The 6,369-nt window shown below is 43.8% G+C and overlaps 1 long non-coding RNA gene across 1 annotated transcript; it reads right to left on the reverse strand.

The window, feature by feature from the left end:
- Positions 1-281: 281 nt before the first annotated feature.
- LOC139640016 (uncharacterized) lies at positions 282-4,468 on the reverse strand. The gene is made up of 3 exons (XR_011694903.1): positions 4,409-4,468; positions 4,193-4,312; positions 282-386 (listed from the first exon to the last, which is right to left on the reverse strand). It is a non-coding gene; the product is annotated as an uncharacterized lncRNA (long non-coding RNA).
- Positions 4,469-6,369: the final 1,901 nt, after the last annotated feature.

Genomic DNA, 6,369 nt, shown 5'->3' on the forward strand with positions numbered 1-6,369 from the left:
ACAGGAGATTATTTACTGCTAAACACAACTCAATCTGTGGTTCAGGGTGTGTGTGTGTGTGTGTTAATGAGAGTGTGTGAGAGAATGCATGTGTTTTTGTGTATGAGTGTGTGTTTTTGTGTATGAGTGTGTGTTTATGTGTGTGAGAGTGCATGTATGTGAGCCTGTGTGCCCGTGTGTGTGTGCCTGTGTATGTGTGTGTGCCTGTGTGTGTGTGTGTGTGTGCCTGAGTGTGTGTGTGTGTGCCTGAGTGTGTGTGTGTGTGTGTGCCTGAGCCTCACCATGCCGGTCTCAGCAGTGAAGATGACGATCTCGTAGAGCGGAGCCAGCTGCTGGAACAGGTAGTCGATGCCGGGACGCTTCTTAAACCGCCAGCCTGTCGACAGCTGGACACACACACGCACACGCACACACACACACACACACACAGGTAGTCAGACAGAGAAAATCTCCACTCATACTTTCACAAGGCTGAATTTCCACAGCTTGGTGTTTTCATTCCTGTCAAGTCAGACTGGTCTCCATTTTCCCTGTGTGTGTGCGTGCGTGTGTGTGTGTGTGTGTGTGTGTGTGTGTGTGTGTGTGTGTGTGTGTGTAACTCCAGCAGTAGAACAGACGTTGTTTAGTTATGGCCAAACACCAGGAGGTCATGATCTTTTCCACTCAGGTCAGCTCCTGTTAACACACACAACAACCTGAGGGCTGTCTGGACCTGTGTGTGTGTGTGTGTGTGTGTGTGTGTGTGTGTGTGTGTGTGTCAGGGTGGAGTGTATTCACTTCACAGGGGTCCTGAGCTCATTTAGGAAATCAAATTCAAGGACTCTTTAGTGACTTTCAGGGTGTTTGGACTTCACACCTTTTGTTGGTATTCAATTTTATTTCTTCTGAATTAATTCAAATTTCTAGGCTATTAATACGAATCATTATTATGTCATTTTTGATAGCCTAAAAATTTGATCTTACTATTTAGCAAAAACAATGGCCATATCAATATATTGTGATATTCACAAAATATTGCAATAGTATTATCAAATATCGGCCCAAGGTGAAAAACTAAAAGCTCTAAGAACCGGATCAGAGACAGTTCAGCACCGTTTAAGGCTTTGAAGTTCAGATCATTTAACAGAATTGTATCCAATTCCGGACACTCGGTCACTCGCGTAATTTTCGGTGTTTACCGGCATTTTTATACAGAGTTCCCAACCGAAAGCTAAGTGACGTAAATTCATACACATTTCAGAAGCTAGGTATCAAATTTCATAAACATCTATACACATTTAAGCATATAAAACACTAAGTTACGAACTTAGTCAGGAACAAGAAGCAGGAAGCCTTAAATCCCACTTTGGGCGACAGTTACTTCATGTAGAGAATCGGTCTTGGCTGATAAATGGAAAAATAAGAGCTTTGAGTACAGAGCCTGCACTTCTTACAAGTATCTGTAACATGGTGAAGGTACAGGAAGGGTTAATAAAGGGTTAATATCGAGTATATGAATACACCGACACGGACGAAAGTAAGTATCCGGAATTGGATATGAATTTTGAATCTCAAAAATAGGTGCGCTATCATCCATTTGCAGGGACTGGAAGAAAATCAATTACAAGTTAAGGCAAAAGCGATATTAAACTCTTATAAAAGACAGATGGAGGATTGTTAATTTATGAGAAACTTCAGTGAAAACAGCACAGGATGAAATATATTGGTATATGATTGTGATTTTTTTTGGTCATGTGCTGTCCGGAATTGGATGCCCTGATGTTACTTCCAGACTCACAATGATTACGGCAATAAAATGTTGTTGCTGTGACCGTTGAAGCAGTTACTGATGTTTGATTCTGTAGCGCAGGGGTAGGAACCGAGCAGTGTGTGTGTGTGTGTGTGTGTGTGTGTGTGTGTGTGTGTGTGTGTGTGTGTGTGTTTCGGGGCTGAAGAAGAGGGGAGACAGTTGAAAAGAGGAGGACAGGTGTGTGTTTATATAACTTATGGGGAGGAATGAGTAATAATGGATCAAAGTGTGTGTGTGTGTGTGTGTGTGTGCAGGAGAGAGGAAGCAGAGCTCAGGTGGGGAGGCAGGTGAAGGTGGGGAGGGGTAAGGGTTATGTGTGTGTGTGTGTGTGTGTGTCTGTGTGTGTGTGTACTTTATGAGGCGGCGGGTGTCGAGTTACAGCTGCTGCACACCTGTCAGGTAGGTGGAAGTTTTAAGTGTGTGTGTGTGTGTGTGTGTGTGTGTGTGTGTGTGTGTGTGTGTCTCAACAGATAGCACAAGTCGACAGGTGGTGACACACCTCCAACACACACACACACACACTCCACCTGTCCCGTATAACCATTAACCCCCTGCACCTCCTGCTTCACTTCCCCTCTCCCTCCTATCTATCTATCCTTCCTTCCTTCCTTCCCTCCCTCCCTCTCTTCTGTCTCTCCTTCTCTCTTGTCTTTTTCTGTCTGCTCTACATTTCCTCCAGCCAGGACCAGTTTAGATCAGAAAAAACAAAACTTACTGCAAGATTAAAGAAAGAAAGAAAGAAAGAAAGAAAGAAAGAAAGAAAGAAAGAAAGAAAGAAAGAAAGAAAGAAAGAAAGAAAGAAAGAAAGAAAGAAAGAAAGAAAGAAAGAAAGAAAGAAAAATAAATAAAGATAGATAGATTTATCTTGTGATGACTTGGTGGAGTAAAATGTCCTGTCAGTTCAAGGAGAAGAGAGGAGAAGAGAAGGAGAGGAAAGGAGGAGGAGGAAGAAGAAGAGGTGATGAGGAAGAGTAGAGGAGGAAGGAAAAGGAAGGAGAGAGGATGAAATAGAGGAAAACAAAAGGAGAGGAGGGGAGGAGAAGTAAGGAGGAGGGGAGGAGAGAGGAGGGACAGAAGGAAATAGAAAAGAGAACGGAAAGGAAGGAGAGGAAGAAGAGGAGGAAGGAGAGGAGGAAGGAGAAGAGGAGAGGAGAGGAAGGAGACGAGAAGGAAGAAAAGGATAGGAGGAAGAGGAGAGGAGGAAGAGGAAGGAGACGAGAGAAAGAAGGAGAGGAGATGAGGAAGGAGAGGAGAGAAGGAAGGAAAGGAGGAGGAAGAAGTGATCAGGAAGAGTAGAGGAGGAAGGAAAAGGAAGGAGAGAGGATGAAGTAGAGGAAGAAGACAAAAGGAGAGGAGGAGAGGAGAAGAAAGGAAGAGGGGAGGAGAAGGAAACAGAAAAGAGGAGAACGGAAAGGAAGGAGAGGAAGAAGAGGAAGGGGAAGAGGAAGGAAAAGAAAGGAAAATAAGGAGAAAGGAGATGACGAAATGGAAAGGAAAGGAGAGGAAGAAGAGAGGAAGGAGACGAGAGAAAGGAGAGGAGATGAGAGGAAGGAGAGGAGAGAAGGAAGGGAAGGAGGAGGAAGGAAAAGGAAGGAGAGAGGATGAAGTAGAGGAAGGAGACAAGAGGAGAGGAGAAGAAAGGAGGAGGGGACGAGAGAGGAGAGAAGGAAATAGAAAAGAGGAGAACGGAAAGGAAGGAGAGGAAGAAGAGGAGGAAGGAGAGGAGGAAGGAGGAGAGGAGAGGAGAAGGGAGAGGAGAGAGGAAGGGAAGGAGAGGAAGGAGAAGAGGAAGGAAAAGAAAGGAAATGAAGGAGAAAGGAGATGACGAAATGGAAAGGAGAGGAGAGGAAGACGAGTGGAAGGAGACGAGAGAAGGAAGAAAAGGAGAGGAGGAAGAGGAGAGAAGGAAGAGGAAGGAGACGAGAGAAAGAAGGAGAGGAGAAGAGAGGAAGGAGACGAGAGAAAGGAGAGGAGATGAGAGGAAGGAGAGAAGGAAGGGAAGGAGGAGGAAGGAAAAGGAAGGAGAGAGGATGAAGTAGAGGAAGGAGACAAGAGGAGAGGAGAAGAAAGGAGGAGGGGATGAGAGAGGAGAGAAGGAAATAGAAAAGAGGAGAACGGAAAGGAAGGAGAGGAAGAAGAGGAGGAAGGAGGAGAGGAGAGGAGAGGAGAAGGGAGAGGAGAGAGGAAGGGAAGGAGAGGAAGGAGAAGAGGAAGGAAAAGAAAGGAAATGAAGGAGAAAGGAGATGACGAAATGGAAAGGAGAGGAGAGGAAGAAGAGTGGAAGGAGACGAGAGAAAGAAGGAGAGGAGAAGAGAGGAAGGAGAGGAGAGAAGGAAGGAAAGGAGGAGGAAGATGATGACGAGGAGGAAGATGAGGAGGAGGAGGAGGAGGAGCTGGACGTACCGACCACTCTGGGTGCAGCAGCACGTCGGTGAGCTCCAGCACCAGAGTGTAGGGCGGCTGGTAGTACGGCTCCTTCAGCGGGTCGGGCAGCAGCTTGGGGCTCGTCGGCTCGATGATCATCTGAGGGGGGGCGGCGCACGCAGATGACATCATCAACAACAGACACAGACACCGGGACGACGTGACAGAGACTCTGACCATTTTCCATCCACTCACCTGTCTGTAGTCTTTGAAGTATTTGAAGGTTCTTCTCAGCTGTTGGACGACCGGAGCGTCTGGAAGACAAAACAAGTCCATGTCATTAAAGTCAAGTCTCAAGTCTAAATGTAGATCACCAAGTCAAGTCAGAACAAATCAAGAGTCCAGCATCAATTTAATATCTTAAAGAAAACTAAATATCTAGGACTTTTCAATGCAATATGGTTTTAATAGGATAAAAACTTGGTAAGAGCATCATGAGTTTGATTTCTATAATCAGTTTCAACTTCAATAAATTCAATCATTCCATACAAATTCAGAAAACAGAATTTAAATTCAGTCGTCTGCTGGAACAAATCTCATCACTTTCAATCTAAGTCATTTACACAAACACAAGATCTCAAGTCGAGACTTTAGAAACCTTTTCAAGTCATCAGAGTCAAGTCCCAAGTCACCAGAACCCAAGTCAAGTCCAGTCTCAAGTCTTCTCTTCATGCATCAAGTCAAGTCTCAAGCTGTTCAAACTGTGACTCGAGTCCCCGTCTCTGCTACAAAGTGACTACAGGTTTCTGCAAGTAACATTTTTTTAAACCTTTTTTACAGTGTCAATCCTCGAGTTCCTGTTTTTTTTTTTTTTTTAATCTTTTTGACATTGTTAGTTCTAAGCTGTCAGCAAAATCGACATGACATTATATGAAAATGCCAATGATTATTGGTTTCATGGCAGTTTAAATAAGGTTTTAAGACCTATTTAACGGCAAAAATAGAACGTAAAATGTGTGTCAGTGCATAGCTTTTCTGGTGAGAAATCTTCCTGGTTGCACTGAGGAAAAGCAACGTTTTTAAGACTCAAACGCAACCTTTAACTGTACTGAAGACCTTTAATATAGATAATTTGTTCTGAGAGATTTTAAGACTTTTTTAAAAGACCTACAGACTCCCTGTGATAAGTACAGGAAAGGAGAACATCATCTATAAACGCAGCAGGAAACAAAAGCCAGACAGGTTTTAACTGTTCGATTCAAAGCGAAATGAAGCGAAATGATGCTTCATATCAGTGACAATCACAAGCAGTTAATAAAAGTATCTAGGATAAGACAAGAGAGCACTTTTCCCCTTCCTGTGCAGAGCAGAGGAGGAGGTCCGATCCCCTTCAGGACCACAGCTGTAGTCCTGATGGGTCATAAAAACTACAACTCCCCGAGGACAGCAGCCTCATCACAGTCAGCTGACAGCAGCTCAATAACTCTGTCTAGACCTGGACAGGAATTTCAAAAACCAAAACAAAGCACTTTGACTCCGCAGACGGTTCGAACCCTGATGGCTGCTGCAGTAGAATGCTGCGTTCAAGTGATGCCGGGAAATCAGAAACTTCCTACAAGGGCTGAAAAATATTGACAAAAACTCAAATTGTGATTATTTGACTGAATGTTGCAACTACCATTCATATAATTTTTCTTCGTTTTTTATTGTCATAAATTTTGTAGAACTTCAAAATTGGTTTAAAGAAAAGGGATTTTGTAATAAAAAAAAAAAATAGAGGATGCGCAGGATTAGAGTTTGATGAAAGGTTTTCACCAATGTTCTTCCGCTGTAGTTCTTTTTTTCGACTAACTGTTCAGCCTCGGATAACCTGGATACAGGATTACCTTGAATACGTTTATAACCCTCAAAATACACTGAAGTTTGAAACTCCTGTGTTGTAAAGGGTTAAACATTAATCTGAATCAGGAAGCTGCTCTCACTGCTGTAACGTTCGCTGCCTACTGGCCACAGCGCTGTCAGATATCACTGACATGATGTGAGCCGTTTCATGGGGAAACAGGATTTATGGTCCAATTCTGCAGCTGGGGGTTTCAGACAAATAATGATGAAACATCTCCAGCGGGCCGATGAAGCAGACGTTACACCTCACCACACCTCGACAGGGCAGGCTGCGTTTAAAGGGAAAATCCAGCCAAAACAGAGTTTACAAGTTA

The sequence above is a fragment of the Centroberyx affinis genome, unplaced genomic scaffold (genome assembly GCF_046629955.1).
Source record: "Centroberyx affinis isolate AG114_WGS23_722 - 3 ecotype Tasmania unplaced genomic scaffold, CSIRO-AGI_Caff_v1 ptg008155l_1, whole genome shotgun sequence".
Lineage (NCBI taxonomy): Eukaryota > Metazoa > Chordata > Actinopteri > Beryciformes > Berycidae > Centroberyx > Centroberyx affinis.